General features: G+C 36.8%; 1 protein-coding gene across 1 annotated transcript in view; it reads left to right on the plus strand.

Annotated features, from left to right (window-relative positions):
• The first annotated feature begins 13,709 nt into the window (after window positions 1–13,709).
• The window catches only part of TLCD5 (TLC domain containing 5), a 44,629-nt gene continuing 35,586 nt past the window's right edge, over window positions 13,710–22,752 (plus strand). The window contains exon 1 of the mRNA XM_044081155.1: window positions 13,710–13,919. The gene's annotated coding sequence lies outside the window, so the exon portion shown is untranslated. The remainder of the gene's footprint in view (window positions 13,920–22,752) is intronic.

Genomic DNA, 22,752 nt, shown 5'->3' on the forward strand with positions numbered 1-22,752 from the left:
TAGCATTTTTCTAGATCACCTATCTCAGGGTGGGGGTGCTTTGGATAATGCTGTCTTTCTCACTTGATTGTAACTATGATGGGATACAGCATTCACCATAAAAACATTATGTTCAGAGGATTGTGCAATTGTCTCATTTAACTGATGGGAATATGTTTAGGTGTAAGAAACGGAGCCAAATAGCTTTTCTTTCTCTCTATGATAGTGTGACACAGCACTGGAATTTATCAGTCTTATCTCTGGCCCCAAATATTGGATTAGGTCCAAGGGAACAGTTAGTTTGGGAGATCCATAAGTCAATGAGGGCCACAAAGAGCAGCTGATGGTCAGCTATGAAAAGGATGCAATAAAATAAAAAAAAAAAATATGTTATAAAATATATACTTTAGTGTTCAAAGTCTATTCTTGCTAGTTTGCATTTTTATCTTGATTTTGAAAATAATTGGAAACCAGAAACAGGTTGCTTGTATATCCATATATTGACGAGGAAATTAATGTGTATGAAATATAGAAATATGTAGATTGCTTTATGACTATATATATATATATATATATATATATATATATATATATATATATATATATATATGACTCTCTCTCTCTCTCTATATATATATATATATATATATATATATATATATATATATATATATATATATATATAAAATAGATAAAACACTATCCAATTGATAAGGTATTAAACTGCATATACCTTACGTCAATATTCTGTTTAGCTAAGTGAAGTTTGTTATTGATGGTTCCACTGGAATGGGAGTGGAGTCCCAAGCTGCTGACAGTTTTATCACACTCCCCATATACATCTCATAAATAGGCTTCAAACTGATGTTAGGCAAGAGAAAAATCAAGCTCTTCACCTCATTCACATACTGCCCACATCAATTAAGACAAAACATACTTAAATTTGGCAACCTCTTTCCTCCAAAAAGAGGAATAAAAGCATTAAAATCATTCCTTTAGCCACATCACCCTTCCCCCTTTACGCCATAATGTAATCAGAGACTGTGCTAGCTAAAACTAAAGCTAGAGAGGCATTACAATCTCATTTGTATAGGCTAACCAACTAATCATAACTTTATTAAATATGAAACCAAACTGACTAAAAAATGACTAACAAAAAGATCTACCAATATCTAGCAGAATAAATATTTACACTCTCAAACGAATTGCTTTCTTAGATGTCACTTTTACAGATCTCCATGGCCTTAGTGCTTTATTTTTAACATTTAACAGTATTTTCATCTTAGCAATTATTTTTTTGTCTTCCTACTTGGTTTTCAGTTGTATATCAAGACAAATATTCATTCATATGATTTGCTTTTGACACAGAAACCTGATGAAGTATTTATTTGATACAAAAGTGATCTTTGTTAAAAGTTGTATATTTATTCTGGTCGACTGTTATTGGTAGATCTTATTAGTCAGTTTGGTTTCTTATTTACTAGTTATGATTAGTTGGTTAGCCTATACAAATGAGATTGTAATTTGTCTCTCTCTTTCTAGATTCAGTTTTAGTTAGCACAGTCTGTTTACACTGTGGTGTTGTGAGGGAAGGGTGACTTGACTAAATTAATGATTTTAATGCTTTTATTGCTCTTAATAGAACCACCCTCTAACTATTCCCTCGCTCCGAACAACGTGATTATATATAAATAAGGAATGTTTTTGATGCTTTTCATTATACTCAACTAGGATCGCTTGTTTGTGTGTTTCAATAAAGGATTTTACATTTTTAACTCAGCTGTGGGCTACCTACTATTTTCTATTTGATTATTTTGGAGCACGTATTTTATAGTTATATTTTACAGTTTGATTTTTATTACGTGAGCTAAGTGCATAGCATAATTTAAGAAGTGAACATTACACCCTCCACACTGCAAAGTTTTTCTTTATAAATACAAAATATTCAGTTAATCATGCTCCTCTTTTTTGTATATATTACATATATCGCCATTCCAACTACAAATTATTACTAAACACTCAGAACTACAGTCTTGCAATTTGCACAGCTGTTGCCAATGTATGTGTAATGAAGAGGTGTCTGTACTGCAGAAACTAATTACATATTCAGAGAAATGGGCTTTAAAAATTATGGTAAATGTGCACTGCTGTTGCAGGTCATAGCCAACATGTGCTATACCAAAATAAACTTTGCACTGTACAGTTACAGAGCAGAGTTATAATCAATGGCTCTGAAATACTTCACAACCTCAGAATGGGACCACTGCTTTCCCCTGCAATCTTTGAATAATTGTTGAAAGTTAGCCAAGATTGTTTTACCCACATATGCACTCTCAATTTCCAGGAAAGGTTAATGATATTCATCCAGTATCAACAACCCTTCCTTCTCTTTACTGAAATGGTTACTCCAATTAGAAACACACCAGTATAGCAAAGCTATAATTATAATTTACTTTTAAAATAATGCAACTGTCAAATAACTGTATGGTAGCAATGGCTTGAGCAGTAATTCTTCAAAAGGTGAAAACTAGCGGACTTCTATTTGTGTAGCATTTAGCTGCACAAACCTTTAAGCAAACAAATTACTAACCACAAACATTTTATACTGAATTATAAATCTCTTTACTTGAAACAAAAAAATAAGCAATATATTTCTTAAAATTGAATACACAAGCAGCTTTAAACTTGCACCAAGAAAAGACAAAATAAATGAGTTTAAACAGAAAAATGACTAAACATAATTTTAACAAACTGTATCTGGACCTGTCTCTGCCAGTACATGAAATGATATATTTATTTTCTAGTAAATAAACAAAATAATGAGGCAAGTTGCCTAAAGATACTGGTAACCAACAAACAACAGGCATAGGAACCAAAAGGAGGTCCACAAAGTCACGTACCAAGCAACACTCCCCACAGCGTTTTCATCAACAAGACGACTTCAGATGTATGAATAAATGCATCGCAAGCTGCTACTTCCTCTCTTATACCCCATGATCCCTTGATTACAGAATTGTTTAATGAGTTAAAACAAATACAATTAAAGAAACAGATCATAAAAATTTAAAACCACCCTAACATGTTCTTATATAAATACTAGTACATCAATACATGAATATACAAATATAGGAATAAATGTATTTAAATATATAAATACTTAAATGTGTATATAAAATATATATATAAATGCATTATTAAATTCTTTAATCAAAATGAATTACATAAATAAACCTATATACTAAAGTGCATGAAGTAACATTCACCTAATTACAAAATGAATAGGCTACACGCATATAAATTTCATTAAACTTATATTAAAAATCTATTGCAACGTTGTCATAAAACAGAGACCACACAAGTTACAATTTTGCAGCTCTCATTTTCAATATAGGGGCACTAGATAAATGTTCATTAAGTCCCGGGGTCCTGTTGGCCGCTAAAAGCAGTTGCTAATATAATTCCATTACCTCAATCCTGGTCTCCCAGGGACCCCCCCCCCCCCTCACATCCTGATCCACCTTTCCAAGCACAAAAAAACCCCATCTTGCCTCTATTTATTTTTCTATCTACCTCTGACACAGAAGTCCAAAAAAAAAAGTTGCATAATTCCATAGATAAACAAAATTAAACTTATTCTGTAGAAAAATCCACTCTACCTGCACAATCCAGAAGTATGATAATATCTCTGATTGTAACTAGCCTTATTTCCATTTAAAACAGTCCAACGCAGTCATTCCTATTTGGATTCAAAGGTGGATGATCTTCCTGTTTTAAAATATTTTACCTTGGGAGAAGGAAGGTTCAGCAAGCTAGTGTTCAAATAAGGTACCACATCTGGGCAATACAAGTGATTTTATATTTTGCACTCAGTAAAGTCACATGTTTTCATTCTATTTATTTTAGATATAAATTTTACAAATATATGTGGCTGTGGTGGTACAGCAGTTAGCGTTGCTGCCTCACAGCAAGAGGTTTTCCGGTTTGATCCTTGGCTGTGGTGCCTTCTGTGTGGAGTCTGCATGTTCTCTCTCTAGTTGTGTGGGTTTCCTCTGGATGCTCTGGTTTCCTCCCACATCCCAAAGACATGCTGTAGGTGGATTGGAGACACTAAATTGGCATGAGTGCATGCATGTGTGTGCCTTCTGTGGAAGGTTGGGTGCTGAGCTGACAATCCCCTTCACAGACTCGAGTTTATTTTTCTGAAAAGATCCTCAAACTGAAATTTCAAATAAAAGGTGCATCTGAAGTTATGCTGAGCCAGTTTCTTGTTTTGAAAGACTGTTTGCAATTTTGATAAAAGGGTTAATAGTTTCATGGATTATGTCTAAGCTTATATTCAAGGAAACCATCAAGAAGCTCAATCACATCATCCAGTATTGATGGAAGACTAACAATACTCCCTATTTTAGATTTTCCCCACATATCCAAGGTAAAAAATTGTGATCTCATAAGCACTCATCTAGACTTGGTTATACAGGTTAAGTAAATACTCTGATTTGTAAGGACAGCCTATGGCACAAATAAGAAGTGCATCAGGTTAGGTACCTGCCATGCCATTTGGGGTGTTGGCATGGCAGTATAGATTTACTTCCCTACTGTTTCTATTTAGGTGAAGGAATTCAAAATGTTAGGTCATTCATAGCATGGAAGGCTAGGACACTAAGGAGAGGGACAGAGCTTTTAATCTTTCACAATAGCTAACGTTACTTAGACCTGATATTTTTGTTGAAATGTTAAGATCTATTGGGTTGATTTAGGTTCTTGGTGAGGTACATGCCAAAGTGAGAGCTGTATTCAATAATGAGCCTAATAAAAGAGGAATAAAGTGGGACTATCATTTATCTAGACCTTGAGGAGATTCTATAAAAAGTTCTAAGTTGTGTAAGCAACAAGAATTTCCTAACCAACAATAGGACAATGTGGTCAAAGGAGAGTCTATTATCAAGAAAGGTACCACATTTCCTGATGACTGTGTAAGATTTAAGAGGAACATTTTATATATGTTAGTGGAAGTGATATATTTACCAAAGGAAACTATAGCATTGCTTCCACCAACCATATAATAAAATGCTGTATGTACCAAAGGAAATTATGCTGTATTTCTTGGTATTGATGCTAAGCCCTTAACACACAAAGCATTAATTTGATCTAGTCTTTGCAGGAGAAGTTGAGTATCTGAATGGAATTTGATAATTGCCTTTATTTTGCGGTCATCAGAAAACTTGGTTGTCCATAGCCCATTTATATTGGCTTTTATGCCAGGTAAGTATATACTAAAGAAGATGGGCCTGGGCATAGCCATGTGGAGCACCAGAGGTGATGATTTTCTATCTACAGCAAATAATCCTGACCTTAACTGAATGGCTCTGAAAGATAGCTGGTTACCTATCCATCAAACTATTCGTGGGTTGGTGTTCACCTTGGAAAGTTTGATGATAATGCTAGCATAGGGAATAGTGCCAAAGGTCTTGGCCATGTCCATGTAGGAAGTGTGGACTTTGTTTTAAAGGTTTACTGAGGTCATTAAAAAGGACAGTCATCCAAGCTGAGTGGGCATATGATATACCATGTAAAAAGCCAATCTGATGTGGATCCAGAGATGCAAGCACTATGTTGCTGTTCAACTATAACACAATCCATAGCCTTGGAAATAATCCTAGTGAGTCTAATAAGTCTGTAATTACCAGGCTTAGTAGAGGGGTCATCTTTTATACAAAGGCACCATAAAGGCTGTTCTCCACACATTAAGGATGCAACCAGCAGAGACTTAAGCTGAAACAAATCCAGATATGAATCCGGGAATATAAGGTTACTGATATTGTTGCTTATTAGTTCAACTATAATACATTTCATACCTTGAAAATAATACTAGCAAGGCTAATAGGTAGAACACTTTTAACATTTTTACATGACGGCTTATCATACTATTTTGATTGCCCATGGGGGTCCCCCTTTCTACATGATGCAGTACCAGTTAGGTATGTACTGGCTTTATTTTCTATATTACAAACATTTGACACTGCTCATAAGCATTGCAATACTTTTTAACATAATCATGCAATTTCTGCCTGATAAAAAAGTCAGCATAAACCCCTTTCTGTGTGGTTTATGTTCATATGGCCAGAAATGGGAAAGTATTATGGACTATGGGTAGAACTGCTTGTTAGGCTCTTGGGACTATCGGCTATTGCATCACTTTTATCTCTATCCCCCTTAGGTGGTCATTTTCAGTGCAACAACCCCATTTTCAAGTATACAGACTTCCCTTGCCCTTGAGGATTACAATCCCCCCCCAACTACCTCCCTCAAGTTATGTCAAACTGGATCTTAGATCTGTGCCTGTCTCCCTCTCTCTCTTGCAATCATTCCCATTTTTCCTTTTACTGGAAGATGAGCATTTTTCTGACATTTGTATATCAGATTTAGACTTGGTATAGTCAGCTGTCTCTCCCCTTGAAATAGTCTCTTCCAAAGGAAGTACAGTGCCTTCACACAGCTGCTTTATCACGAATCCCTGCCCAGTTTTCAATCCAGATGAAATATGTTAGCTTCCTTGTGTGGTATTTGTACCCTACTCTGTCATTGTGGGAATTTGGAACATACATTCCCCATTTGATTACACTAGAAAAATTCTTTAAAACCTTGGCAAGTATTCAAACCACTGTTTTTCCCCTTTTGCTTGGAAACATTATGAACATTTATTTTGTCCCCATGGATTTCTTTATATCCATATCTAGATGGATATATCGCCCCTTCTGTCCATTTCCTCAGCAATATTACACTCATGCTATCTTAACCATATTCACATATCCTAATGCTAAGTGTTGACTGCTTGATTCATTATCATGAGATATTTCTGCTTAAGAACATCCGAGGCAATCCTTCCTGTTTGGATTCAAAAATGGATAATGCTTTTATTTTGGGAGGGGGAGAGAGAAGTTGAGTCCAACAAGCTAGTGTCCAAATAAAGTAATGCATTTAGGCACTGTTGTATGTGTACACTTGAACAATTTTAATTTCAATTTCAACAGTTCTGACACTTTTCTATTGAAAAGCAAGTTTGTACTCCTTAAAAATATTTTTTTTTCCATTTTATATATATATTATGCATTTACATTTTGCAAAATTTATGACATTAACAAAATATCTAGGAAAATATAACTTAATTATCCATAACCTCACCAATCACAATGCGCAAACATATGCACCAAACATTTTAAAGCAAAATGTTCTTGAATAAAACTCCCCAACCCAGAGCAAAATAAATCAAATTTCGTCTAAAGTATTTTGCACAGATTTTCTACCTCAGAATTGCCATTTGCTCCCACTATGATTACTGTAACACTTCGAATACTGACCCTAAAAACCCCACTATGGGTAATAAAAGCATGATTAGACCATATTCTGTAACACCACAGAGCAGTTCCTAGAAACCCCAAACAACTACTGTCATACAGGCTGTTACCAAATCTCATTTAAGAGCACATATTTCAAACAGAGAATTTACCCCCCTGTGGTTATACTAATCGGCTCTTGGGAGTAGTAGTGGTATTATGCAAAGATGGTCAAAATTATACCACTGCCAGTAATAGAAGGTGGAGAACCCATAATATGTATACCCACAGAGTCTCATAAACTTCAGGACAGCTGTTGATTTTTAGATAGAAATATATACACAGACACAAAAAAAAGTAACTGGATGAACTTAGCTCTTCACCACAAAAAATGCCAGTGAATAAATCAGAGCATGCCACGTTACCTGTTCTATAACAGGACATTAAAAACTGCTTGCACCCTAAATTCAGTAAAAAAGATGCTTACAATGCATCCACAAACCCCACACTTAAGAATCTGCTGCATATTCGTAAGTCAAATGGTACCAGAAAAACAAGGTCTAAGGATCTGACTTTTGCCTGTAACTTAAACAGAACATGCTGGAGACCGAGATATGTGACCCAGAGACTGCCCCTCATATGGAACAGGCTTCACATCCATGTGAAGCTGAGTTCATCTATTACCCAAATTAAGCTCATTCTAGACTAGTGTATGGGAAATGGGAAACTGACACCAGACATGGCACTCATGTCCCTTACAAATGCTTGGCCAGCAATGTCCTATTTGGATGCAGGACATTTTCCTTTCAGGAAAACTTGGCTAGGCTTAGAAAGACCCCTGGGTCATTAGCCTAGAAACAGTCTATGAAAGATCTTCTTTCGGCTTTCCCGGTTAGGGTTGCCACAGTGGATCACCTGTCCACTCGTGATTGGTGGTGGAGTTTTACGGTGTCGTTGCCAGCCCGGCACCCAACCTTCCACAGAAGGCACACACACACGTGCACACTCGCACCTAGAGCCAATTTAGAGTGTCCAATTCCCCTGCATGTCTTTGGGATGTGGGAGGAAACCGGAGCACCCGGAGAAAACCCATACGACCACAGGGAGGACATGCAGACTCCACACAGAGGGCACCCCAGCCGAGGATCAAACCGGAGAACCTCTTGCTGTGAGGCAGCAACACTAACCGCTGCACCACTGTGGCCACCCAGTCTATGAATCTAAGAATACTGCCAAAAACAACAGATACTAGATCTGATAAAAGAAGTACACTTAGCTGGATTTTATCAATTGCTGCATAACGTAAAATGACCTGGTACCTTAGCAACAGTCAAATCTGTACAATACAGAAGTTCATAAATATCCGGTTTTGAAAACAATTTAGCATTTCCAGTGACTGCATTCTATTCAAAGCACATCTCACTGCTGATGGACTGGAGCACTCAGGGCTGGCTTAGCAAATGTGGAGCCTATGTTGTGCTACTTCACTATCTGTTGCAAAAAAAAAAGGCTTGTACTTTTTAAAACTGTAGCAACCATCTTGCTACACCTTTAACCATAAAAAAATGTACTGAAGCAAGCAGTATCAGAATTCATTTCTGTACCACCAATCAGAAATGCCAGTCCAGAAATGAATACTGTACTGGTTTGGGTTGGGGGGAGGGGTTCACAGCCATTCATCTCAACTTCTTTACGCAAAGGCAAAAATAATGTGGAACAAATGCTCAAAATCAGGGATGACTTAAAGGTTAATAAAATAACAGGTTGTGCATCAATGTGTATTTTCTGAACAAATAAGTACAAAGCTCTAAAGTCTGGCATTACTAACTGACTAATGTGTTTTTTCCCCTTTGGTGGTCTTTAAGGCAAAAACCATTGTTTTCATTTTGCTGTGCTCCTGAAGCTTTCCAGGGTGTTGCGATCGTTAGGTGCCTATGGTATGGGAGTGTAATAACAGCATTTGTGGTTACAGCTGAAGTACTCTGTGTTTGGTAGATTGACTGTAGCAACAGTCCTGTTACATTTGTAGCAAACAGCTTAATGCAGTATTAAATAAAACAGTTTTGGTGTTTTTTTTTTGGTCTTCAAAGTGAAGACATTTTTTAGCTATGGTTCTGACTTCGCAGCACTCTCCAGTTTATGGTGATTTCCACCGTTATTCCCCCATAAGTTAAATATTGGAAAAATGCTGAGAAATAATTTCCTAAACAGTTTCCCTATTAATTATCTTCTAACTGCTATACACCATGAATATTATCCTGGTCATGGCACTGACACAGCACACAGGAACTCAGCAGGAGAAGAGATGCAAGTACAATGATCCTGGAGTTTTCCAAAGACTTATAGAAGCAGTGTTTCTGAAATTCTACAAGAATGTTGATATGAGTTACTTTCTGTTGATTTCTAGACCATCTTCACTTGGCTTTGTGCAGAAAGTTTTGCCCTGGCTTCCATACTGTCAGGCATTTAATCCATTGTACTTATTTGCCAGTTTTCACACAGGTGTATATCAGGAACAGTGTTGGGTCCATTGTTCTCGATCTTCACAATCAACATATGGGTGACTATAGTGGAGCTCATCCCGTTCAATATGCTGATGACTTTACTCTTATCCACTCAGGAACTCATCCTTGAAGTAACCTTGATGAAGGGCTGACAGTACATACTGATTATTCTGACATTGCTAAGGAATTCAACACTGTTCCCCATAAGGGAATAATCAAATTAAAAACACACAATGTCAAAACCATATGTAATCCAATGGGCAAAATACTGGCTAAACAACATAAGTCAGGGCATGAGGGTTACTTGTCTACCCAATGAGGTTTAACCTGAACTTTAGCCATTTTTTTTATATATAATTATTCTTGGCGGCTATAAACATAGGAAGTAGGATTTAGATAACTAAATGTGTTATTGAGTGCAAAATGGGTAACACATTTACTTCAATAAAATATGTTGACATTTTCTAAGTACAAAAAAATACATACCTAGTATAGTAACAATGACATCATCGCTAGTATTAGTAAATGTTGAATCATGAATATATGTCCAGTATAGTAATAATGACCTCATCGTTAATATTAGTAAATGCATGAGACTTTATACCAAGTGCTTAGATTATATAAACAAAATAAATGGTCATACTATAAAAAAAATCTCCACCATGAAAGGGGCAAAGGTAGCCAACAATGTTTTAAAAAATTATGTGTTTTGTAGGACTTTCAACAAGCTACCTGAGAGCTTTAAAAAGTATAAATGATTCCTTACTGAAAGATCATAAGATTAGAAAACTTGGAATATTTATAAAGGTTTCAAGAAAAGTCATTGTATTCTGTATTTAGAAGTAACCTCCATCTGGTCTATAAAACTACATGTGATCTCATTCTGTCTGGAAGTTTGGGCCTAGAAGAACAGAAGATATGACAACTACAATACATAACTTCCAAGAGTATAGAATAAGTTTACCCTTGTAATCAGAAGTCAGTCATTATTTTTTTTCAAAAATAATCTTGATAATCAGCCCTGGGGTGCAATGTGATGAAGCTCTGATTATAGCCCTGGTGACCTGTGCTTGATCAGAGGAATGCTTTTCTAAGAGAGCAGACCATGGAGAGTTTGCTCGACCATCTGATGCCAGCTTGCTCATACTGCCAGTAGGGAGGCTGGTAGGGCCAGAGCAAGAGTGCATCACCCACCAACAAAAGCTGCGTTACTTGGCAGTGCACCAGGCAGGCTGCCCCCTGCTGTGCTGGGTGAAACGAGAAGTGTGCATGGAAGAAGGCATGTCTCCGTTGCTTGGTCAGACAGCTATAATGTGTCTGTGAGCTGCCTAAGGCAGGGAAATTTACAGCAGCAAAAAAAAAAAAAAAAACAAAGGATACACCATGGCAGAGTACGGATAAAATCTTTAATAACCAGGATAAGTGCTTTTGAATAATCCAACTCTTTCAAATCCAAGTACAAAACATGAAAAGCACAAACCTATTTAAAAACCACATTCAACCAATAAAAATTCAATGCAGTACACACCCTCTAGAGGGACCAATTATTTCAATTTCCAGGGTCTATGCCCTCTAAGAACAGGCTTTAGTGGTAAAACACTGTTAAGCCCTGACACACTATCCGCCTGCAGATCTGCAATACAGTTCACTTCAACCTGTTCTGTTTTGAGGGAAATATCACCCCCTCTTCTGGTTAGAGCACATAACTGCAGGCCATAAATTTAAAAGTCTGTCTCAAATTTTTCTTAACATGCTGTGCCAGTGCATTATGCTCACCACCAGTCCTTATATCTCTGCAATGTTGTAGGACCCTCTCCTTCAACATTCTGATGGTTTTGCCAACATAAAATGAGTCACAATCATGGCACTTTGCTAAATAGGCCAGGTTCCTGGTAGTACAGTTGGCAAAACCTTTCAGACAATACACACGTCCAGTGACAGGATGTTGAAATTTATTGTTTACCATTTTGGTCCTTCAGTTTTGCTACTTCTGGTTTTGTTTGTTTGTAAAGTAAGGAAATGTAAACTACTCCACAGGAACTTACTCACTCTGTCCCACTCAGGGAATGGATGGGCTAACAGGGCTTTCCCAGCAGGAAGAAATGGGTGGTAGGCTGTTACTTAGCCATGTCATTCTTGACTGTAGCTTGTGGAACCACTAAGCAGAGTACTGTGGAGGAGAGAAACTGGAAAGGGAGAAAAAAATAATAATCCCGATTTATATTTATATATATATACATACAGATATATGATTTACCTTCAGTTGGTTGACCAAATTGAATGTCGACATCCTGAAGGTATATCACACTGTTGAAAATGAAAACTTGTATACATGTGCTAAAGTTACTTCTCTGCCCTTGCAAATATTACTTAAAAAAAATAAATAACATCCCCCCTTGTGGGGTCTGTATCTCCCATATCCCTTGTGTGTATATATATATATATATATATATACACACACACAACAAGATTACACATTCCATGGGAAAATGAAATATTCCCCTACCCAGGGAGTGTCAGTCTTGCACACCTGTCGACTAACGGTCTAGTCGAACAAATGTGATCAATTAAACAGGTGTTGACCAAACTTCCTGTCGACCAAACCAACAGAACCCATATATATATATATATATATATATATATATAAAATGTGTGTGCTTGGCACAACATTAAGCACAAGTTTTGAATGCAAAAATATCAAACTTACAAGACTGAAATGGGAAAAAAAATCTACTTCACAAGGGTGGCTGTGTTCTCACTGTTTCTGCTATTTATGTATACCAACTATAAGATTACATTACAGCAGGAAAAGAGCAAAATCTTCATCCCAGCTGTAATTATTATATTCATGGTCTTGTCCATATTTCTTGTTTAAGAGGTTGAGAGGTATGGTTTCCATTTCTTTTCAATGTGTGATTGCCTATATTACTCATTTATATGCATTTTGCTAACAAATGCAACCAATAATGCTTCTTTAAACTTGAACTGGTACAAAATGAATGGCATTTTCAAATTTCTTAGTTTATAGTGAAGTTCAGAACTGCTGGAAAAGACGGGAGTTCAGTCTAGATGGGCCTTGCTAGGTTTCACTGCTTTGTTTAGTTGTATGAGTGCCAATTTTGCATGTTTAACAGTGAAAAATATCTGGCTGGATATCACATATTGCAGTTCTTCAGTGAATGAAATCCTATTTCTTCAGTATTTATACACAAGTAATGATAATATTGTTGTTTTATTCTGTTTCAAACACATGAAAGCATTACAGTATTCTTTTGTACCATCATGCAAGTACAAACACTACATGAAAACTTATGCTCAGATTTTGTTGTTTATGGCATCTGAAAATATTGCAGTTCCTTGTACCAGTATTTCATGAGTAGGTCTTTGTTAGCACAATGATGCTTTGTTAGTGTGTAGCAAGGTATGAGCAAACATTTTAAAATGCAGCAGTCCTTTAACTGCTATACTTTTGTGCAGAATATTCTAAAACATCAGAAAGGAATAACATGCTATCAAGGCTAAAATAAGCCTTGCACGAGACAGTACGCATTAAATCTCAGTACCAATACATTGACTAGCTATATAATTCTGCACATACTTTGCACTGATTTCACTTGTAATGCATATCAATAATGTGCCCAATTCTGAGTCAAAAATTAGCAGGAAAAGCAGGGTATAATAAGTACTTATTGCAAACCAACAAATCCAGTGAGGGTGTTCCTAAATTGTCTGCAAGTGTGTTAATACCTATTTTGTACATTTCAACTATTTCTGCATTGGTTTGACTAATCTGGGCTAGTATCCCCCAGACCAGTAGATGTCTCTGTGCTTCAGTATTACAGTTTACAGATTGGCAGGAGTTTCTCCTAGGAATCTTTAATCTTAGCCGCAATTGATGGATGAGATTACAGGCTATAACAGTATGACAGAGTGACACAGAAAGAGAGTGAGTGCAAAAGGAGAGAGTAACAGCAAGGCATAGCAGGCAAAGAGGGGGCTACAAAATTAACAACACGTTGCAGCTGAACTGTACTACTGACCAAGACAGAAAGATAAGAAAACCGTGCCAAACTGCAACAGACAGGACTTCAAGGAGTCAAAGGTAACTTTATAGACACACAGACCTTGCCTAGTGCTTGAATCTTTTCTGGCCAGTTATAAATAAATCCTTATGTCTAAGCCTTCTGTAGCATCAGGTTACTTACAGCTTTGTCAGGCATTTAGTTAGACAGGGCTGTGATCGCTGTACTGTACCTTACTGGCTTTGGGTAAAACCTGGAAAATATCTTGCTTGAGAATATCTGCTTAAGAAATGCTAATTAGGATTGTTTGTTCTCTGCTTGACAGGAAATATTATTTATGTGAGCAAAGAAGTAAATAAATAAATGGTAAGAGTTATTGTTCCACTACAGGATTGTAGTGCGCAAAGCCCTGCATTGAGGCTAGAATAAATTGTCGCTTTTACAGTAACACTTTAATTTAAATTTTCTGAGAGCTTCCTCTTTAAGAATATTACTGTGCCTGTGGGAATTGAAATGCAGCAGAAGTAGAAGTGGGATGAAGCAGCCGTGGTATTGTTAAAATATGATCAACTACCTGCTTCAAATACTACCGTTATGCAGAGATTAGGATTTCTATAGTGTGTTTTTGGTTTATATAGAATTCTGTGAACAGTGGACAGAAGACTGTAGCAGATATGGCTTAGCATCCTAAAGGAGAAACATGATCGGTGCATGACTGATTTAAAATGCCACAAATGTGAACATTGTGAATGAAAAGGCTTAAACCCTTAATGTGTGCTTAAAAAGATCAAGGAAAGAAGCAGTGAACAGAATTGTTCAGCCAAATATCCTGGGTTTGACTTAAGTAACCTCTATGTGCATGATGTGCCACTGCGCTGTTCTGAAATCAGTCCCACTTAGGGACGGTGTGAATACACTGGAGTTGATAGTGTGACGGTTTATTTTTCCATTAAAAAATAACATTCTAAAGTAATTTCTAGACCATGTAATGGTATCTGTCTTCCTGTACATCTCTGCAAAATACCGTGTAACCATTTTTTTTTTTTACATGCTGATGTGCCATTCATTCATTAATTCACTCATTTTTCAAAACCCAGTGTATCCTGTTCAGGGTTTTAGTTATGATGGAACCTGTGCTGGCAAGCAGTGGGCATGAAGTGTAGAATCAGTGCAAATTGGAATAATACTCCCTTGCAGGACATGAGTGGGTTTGCATACAGAAACACAGACATACACACACACACACACACACACACTCACTCTGTAAATACAAAATCATAGTACAGGTTCAGCACTTATAGTGATTTATCAGAATATCACCATCTGCTGCAGTTCCTACCCAAATACTGTGGTCAGTAATTTTTTTTAATACATTAGGGAAGTAATAAATACCTCATTAATACACAAAGTAACCTGTGACATCCTTGCATTTAAAATCCAAATCAAGGTTCCTCAAAAATGAAAAAAAGTAGCATATACATTTGTCTGAGCAGGCATTCTTTATGCAAACATACCGTTTTGTACTTTCTCAAAGTGAGGACACAGAAAAACATTGTTTTTCAGGATACAAAATCAGCAGGTGTTATATAATCACTGAATGGCAAAAAGATATTTGTTTTCCTGCTTGACAAATTATAATACAATGCTAACAAGTTATTATGTTTACAGTTTAATGTTATCTAAACATATGTCTGTTTCTAGCTGTCTAATATTAATGACAAGTCTGTTCTGTAAGTTCTTCAGATTCATGCTTTGCGGTATGAAATAATATAATAACCAATGTAGAGCCCCTCATGCTTTCACACATCTCTCCATCGATATATATCTATAGCTATATACATACACACACAAATATATACATGTACACACATATACCTACATACATATAAAGGTATACATACACACAAATACACACACACACTCTCTCTGTATTGCATTCTTATGCCAGACTGAGCTAATTAGTAAAGCTGTGACGTTTCAACAGCAGACTTTTTTTAATGTAGACTGTTTTATAGCCACTAACAGTTTAAGAATATGAGTACTTTAACTGCTCAAAGTTATTAATTTTACATGTGTTTTATTCTCGTCCCACATTTTAATTTATACTGATTTTGTGCAGCCTTAAAGTTTTATGAGTACACTTAGAATGTTAATTTCTCCATATATATTTTTTTTTCGCACCACATTTTTTGACAACCTCTTACCTCCATAAGTATCCTGCTAGATGCCACTGTCCATGAGGTAAAAGTAAAGCTGATGCCCAGATATAATCATTTTTAAATAATTGGTTTGGAGGACTGCACTCCCACAACATCTATATGAGCTCTCCTTTCATTTGTTGTACATGTCTTTGTCCATGGCAACAATTGCAGTGTAGCAGCAAAATTCATTATGTTGCATCTTATTTGTCACATGTTAACAGTGCTTTGAGCATAAGGGGCAAATTAGCTGTCAGTTCAGTTTCTTAAACCTACTGCACAACCAAGCACACATATCTCTGAGTTTTATGTTTCATTAAACCTCTAGTTCCATGTGTGCATGTGAATCGGTGTCTAGCTTATACACATATCCATGTGATTTATTCTCCACACCATTTTGATTTTCTTAATTTGTTAGCAAGGCTATTTTGCATGTTTTATTATTTGTTCTTTTACAATATAAAGGGTTACCTTCCCTACATCTGATTTTGTATTTTTCATGCATTACTTTTACCTCTTAATATTTTGTATATAGGGCTGTCATTTTGAATTTCTGTTTTACTGTTTATGATATTCCCTTAAATATTGCACACATTTTTAGTTATTTTCTATTGCATGTTTGCTGCAGAAACTCTGAAACTGCTTTTATTTTAAAATGCAGTGTGACTTTATATGTCAGTCCTTGTGCATAGAAAGTTACTTTTGAATATGTGGTTTTAAATGTTAACATCTGTAATATTGTGTCTTGTGCTATGGTTGGTATACCATGTAAAGTTGTATGTTGATGTGTTAAGTTTATTATCCCCTATACTGTTGTACTTTTATAGTTGGTATTGTCTGTAAAGATGTCTTGTGGTATAGTTGTTATCCTAAACTTGTTATATCTTGATGTGTTATAATTACTGTCTGCTGTTCTGTGTCAATGTGTTCTCGGGCAATGGCTGAAATGGGTCCTTCATGAATCAGTCCATTATCCCAATTAATAAACATGGAAAAATAAATTCTTCATTCTTCACATGGAGAAAAGACTTCTATAATGTATATATCCCCTACAAATCTGTATTATGTGGTTTCTAATGCAAGTGATGTAGTTTATAATCTGTCTGAGTTTTATATCCAATCCATGGAACTGTTTAACAATTACACAGTATATGCGTGCACTTGTGTGTATGGTTATGTGGATATGTCTGTCTCCTCTTCTCAACTTTGTTGTAGAAATTGTGTGTACTATACATTATAAAGCTGTGTCTACTTTGCTTGCCATCTGAAAGGATTGATGTTACTGTACTACTTTCTGTATATATCAGATATATCTGTTTTGTTCAACAGTTTCAGTTAAATAATGTAATTTCTCTGCATGTCTTTGTCATTTCTATATCCTGGTCTGGCCTGAAAATGCCCAAGCAGATCAGTGTTGCATACCAGTTAAAATGTAAATTTAAATGCATTTAATATAAATGTGTGTGTGTGGATGTATACGTGAATGTACGCACACATGTACACAAAAGGAGCACCAAATGGTTTCAAAGTTCAGTTGATCAAAGGCTGCTGGTTTGACGTACAGTCATCAAAAGCCCTATATAATTAAGCACTTGTGTATCAAAGAATGGGACAGAGTGTGTTTTGACTTTCTTCTCAAAATGAGCTGTGCTGTTTGTGAAAAGTATGGCTTATAGAGCTACTGTCACCCCTGTCATTCCTGTGTTTATACGATCATGGAGTTAGTACACATAAATAATGTTTTTCTGGATGGTGAGTAATTCATTTTTACAGTGTTTTCAGTTATCATGTATAGCTGATTCTTTATCTTTTGTTGAGATTTCTGTGATGGCCTATTTTTGATGGTGTCATTTGATTCCATGTGATGAATCCTATAAACACACATGCACATGTGCATGTGTGTGTGTGTGTATATATATATATGCATGTATGTATATATGTAAACACGCGCACACATACTCAGAAAACTAGCTATGTAGAAGGCTGATGAGGAAAATATTTTATCAATAGACATAAAAAAGTAAAACAGTTAATTTACAATCCATAACCTTTGATATGATGGCAGCATGTCATGTATTGTCTAAGTATGTATTATAAACTTTTAATGTGATAGGAGCATGTCGTGTAATGTCTAAGTATGTATTATAAACTTTTAATGTGATAGGAGCATGTCGTGTAATGTCTAAGTATGTATTATAAACTTTTAATGTGATAGGAGCATGTCGTGTAATGTCTAACTATATATTATAAACTTTTAATGTGATAGGAGCATGTCATGTACTGTCTAACTATGTATTAAACTTTTAATGTGATAGGAGCATGTCGTGTAATGTCTAAGTATGTATTATAAACTTTTAATGTGATAGGAGCATGTTGTGTAATGTCTAAGCATGTATTATAAACTTTTAATATGATAGGAGCATGTCGTGTAATGTCTAACTATGTATTATAAACTTTTAATGTGATAGGAGCATGTCGTGTAATGTCTAAGTATGTATTATAAGCTTTTAATGTGATAGGAGCATGTCGTGTAATGTCTAAGTATGTATTATGCTGGGATTTACTCTTTTTTTCTTGCCATGAATCCTTCATCACCAGACCATGTTAAGTATGAGTAAATAAAGTGTTTCCCATACTAAAGACATGGAATGTTGCTATAGTACAGAAAGTTCTAGAGACCACATAAACAAGCAGTTGCCTATCTCTTTGCAAATGTTTTCAAAGATATATATATATATATATATATATATATATATATGGGTCACCTTCAGATGCCCGACAACGCGTTTCGCCGACACGGAATCCGACGGGACGAAAAGACCGACAATGCAGATGAACGACAAGGCGAGAACCCGACGGACTCTGTAAGTGTGCGATAGAGTGAGGGATTTAGTGTTAGGGAGCGGACAGGTAAGTGTGCGATAGTGAGGGACTGTGGGTTTAGGGGTGGGTTAAGTGAGTTAGGGTTAGGGTGCAGGTAGGGTGTGTGCGATAGTGAGGGACTGTGGGTTTAGGGGTGGGTTAAGTGAGTTAGGGTTAGGGTGCAGGTAGGGTGAGTGTGCGGTAGTGTCGGACCTTGGGGTTAGGGGTGGGTAAGTGAGTTAGGGTTAGGGTGCAGGTAGGGTGAGTGTGCGGTAGTGTCGGACCTTGGGGTTAGGGGTGGGTAAGTGAGTTAGAGTTAGGGTGCAGGTAGGGTGAGTGTGCGGTAGTGTCGGACCTTGGGGTTAGGGGTGGGTAAGTGAGTTAGGGTTAGGGTGCAGGTAGGGTAAGTGTGCGGTAGTGTCGGACCTTAGGGTTAGGGTTTGGGTTAGGGATAGTGGATATGTTATGTAGTGTACTGTGTTGTTTACGTGTAGTGTGTTGGTGTAATGGTTTTCGGTGTTTTGCATTGTCGGTCTTTTGGTGTCGGTGATTAGTGTGTCGGCGAAACGCGATTTCGGGCATATAAAGGTGATCCATATATATATATATATATATATATATATATATATCTTATGTCAGGTACTAGGCTTGCTGTAAAGTATCTCACTACTATATCAGTCTTTCATGGTCTTTGCTAGAGTTGCAGCATTGTTCTCCTTTTTATGATATCCTACCACAAAATAGTGTAAAAAAGAAAATGGGAGAAGTGCCAATTACTTCATTTAGCAAGGCCAGGAACATCAAGGGAGGGTGCAACCCCTATAACAGCAGTCAGAAGATTGCTAAATGCCATAGGCTAGCATGTGAAACAGTATTTAATGAAAAGTTTGGCACATGTGCCTTTAACTAATCCACCCCCCAACACACACACTCTTCTACAACAGCAGTCTGAATGTGTTTTAAAATGTTTACTTAAGCTATACTAAGTCTTGTACTTATTTTATTTGACATTTGTTAACTGGGGTGGTCTGACTGGGTCTACAGAACCCATTTTCAACAGAGGCCCAGGGAGAAAAGCTCCACATACAGTACAATACAAGTACACTATAATCCAATACAATAAAGATTACATTAGAAATACTATACAAAAAATAAATTGAAAGAACAAACTGCTACAAGATGTTGTAATATATTACTAATCATCTAGACAATTCTATACAGTTAGAACATTACAGATGATAAGTCACTCTCATCATACATGATGTAGATAGTGTCCAAAAACAAATAAAAAAAAAAGTATGTAGTTAGCCCAATGTGTGACATTGACTGTAATAGTACAAGCAAAATAAAATGTTAGTTTCAGTTAGGAAAATAGCAGCCAGAAAGTTAGTGATGCAGACAGATAGTGAGAGAGAATTAAGAAGAATAGAAGCAAAAAAGCCTGAGCAGTAGCTTAAGGATATGGTATAGAAGCAGAGAAGGCGTTAGAAGAGCCTTTGGATTTGCAGTCTGTGAGGGATTGAAATGTGACAGAAGAGGAAAATTTGAGCTTTAGGCAGGAGCAGAGCCATGTATATTTGAGATGGTTTTTTAAACACACTTTGAAATGGGTTAGGCCAGGCATAGATCTGGTAGCTAGAGGTAGTGAATTCCAATGGATAGAGACAAAGTATGAATACAGAGAGTGACCAGGTTTTCTTGTGGGTTTTGAGATAGCCAAGAGATTTTTGTCTTTTGATCATAGGGATCGATTTGATGTGTAAGGTGTAACTAGATTGGCTAGTACAGGGCAGGCATTAGGCTTAAAAATAAGGTTGTGCAAGGTAGATAGCTGAATTAAAGTAAGTTGGCCGAGTAATTCAAGCCAGTTTAATTCTAGGAGCGGTTTACAGTGGTACGTGAGATATTTAGAGTTTGTGGCAAACTTTGCAACTTTGTTGTAACACTGTTCCAACTTGCTTAGTAGAATTTCATAAGTTAGTTAAGATAGGGGCACCATAAAATAGGGAGGAAAGTAAAAATGTTTTTGCAAGGGTAGTTTTGGTTGCTGCAGTGGGTGGCCACAGTGGTGCAGTGATTAGCGTTATCACCTCACAGCAAGAGGTTCCCTGGTTTGATCCTTGGCTGGGGTGCCTTCTGTGCGGAGTCTGCATGTCCTCCCTGTGGTCACATGGGTTTCCTTTGGGTGCTCCAGTTTCCTCCCACATCCCAAAGACATGCTTTAGGTGGATTGGACATTCTAAATTGGCCCTAGGTGTGTGTATGTGTGTGCCTTCTGTGGAAGGTTGGGTGCCGGGCTGGCAACTTGACACCGTAAAAAACTCTACTGGCAATCATGAGCGGACAGATGATTCACTGTGGTGACCCCTAACTGGGAAAAGAAGTAGTAGTTTTGGTTGCTGCACTAAAGAAATGTTTGTTTCTATATAACAGTCCCAGTTTTTGATGAGTTTTCTTTATATTTTTGTGTATATGGGGGTCAAATGAAAGTTTATTGTCAATGATAACACCTAGAAGTTTGGTTTCCTGTGCTATTTCAATGACAGTGTTGCCAGATGCAAGGATGTTGAAATGATCAGTGACAGGGAAGGTGTTTTTGGGATGAAAGAGTACTAGTTTAGATTAAGAAAGAGTTGGGCATTAGTTTTGAGTTTTTGAGAGTAGTTCTGGTAGTGATTGAGCAGTGCAGATTATGGTGGAATCATCATCGTATTGAATGAGGGTCCCAGTGTGAGAGGCAGTATGAAGGTTGTTTGTGAAAATGTTGAAGAATAGCGGTCCTAGGATGGAGCCTTGGGGAACTCCAGTAGAGTTGTGAAGGAAAGGTGAGAGTTTGTTGGACCAATTCGCTGCTTGTTTATGATCCCTGAGGTAGCTCTGAAACCATTTTACTGTGTTATGTGAGAAGCCTAAGTTAGACAGTGTTTTCAAAAGTAAGGGGTGAGACACTGTGTCAAAGGCCTTGGAGAGATCAAGGAATACTGAGGCTGTATAGCATCCTGCATCTCTGGCCTTGTTCACGGTGTCTATAAAAGATAATAGGGCTGTAGCTGTGCTGTGGCTAGGTTGGAAGCCATGTTGGGTTTTGGTTAAAAGATTGTTTTGCAATAGATATTGCATTACCTGCTGATGGATACCTCTCTAGAGAATTTTGGATATGGGTGACAAGATGGATATAAGAAAGAAATTAGATGGTTCAAAAGAGTTTCCTCCTTTGTGGATTGGGTTGATGTGAGATTGTTTCCATATGGTAGGTACTTCTGATTCATATAAAGACCTATTTATAAGGATACTGATTGGGGAGGCGACTTAGTTAGCAGACAGTTTGAGGTAGTCTGGTGGAAGATTATCAGCTGAGGTAGAGCAGGGTTTTAGCTTTTGTAGCAATTTCTTAATGGTGTAAGTGGATATGGGCTGAAATGAGAATGGGGTTTGTATGACATTTTATTGAGTAGAAGGTTTAGTAATGACAGGGTTAGAAGTAGCTGATGGCCTGGGGTTGGTGTCTGAATAGGTTGAAGTGTGGGGCGTACAGCATTAGAGGTGTTAGTTAGTAGGTCTGAAATTGATTTTATGAAGTGCTTGTTAATGTTTTTGGCTATTTGTGATGGAGGGGTATCAGGTGATAAGGTGTGCTCTCCATTTCTTCCAGGGTTAGTAGAAAAGATATGGAGTGCCAACATTTACTGGGGTTGATTTTATGCTGTAGTTGAAGCTGGGAATAATATGACTTCTTATCTCTGTTGATTAGTTTTGTCACTTTGTTACGTAGTGTTTTGAAATTAACATGATTTTGTTCATTTTTGTTTTGTTTCCAGGTTGACCAGGCTAGGTCCCTTTGCTTCATCAGTTG

This window comes from Protopterus annectens, chromosome 8.part0 (genome assembly GCF_019279795.1).
Source record: "Protopterus annectens isolate FY-2018-M chromosome 8.part0, PAN1.0, whole genome shotgun sequence".
NCBI classification, from domain to species: domain Eukaryota; kingdom Metazoa; phylum Chordata; order Ceratodontiformes; family Protopteridae; genus Protopterus; species Protopterus annectens.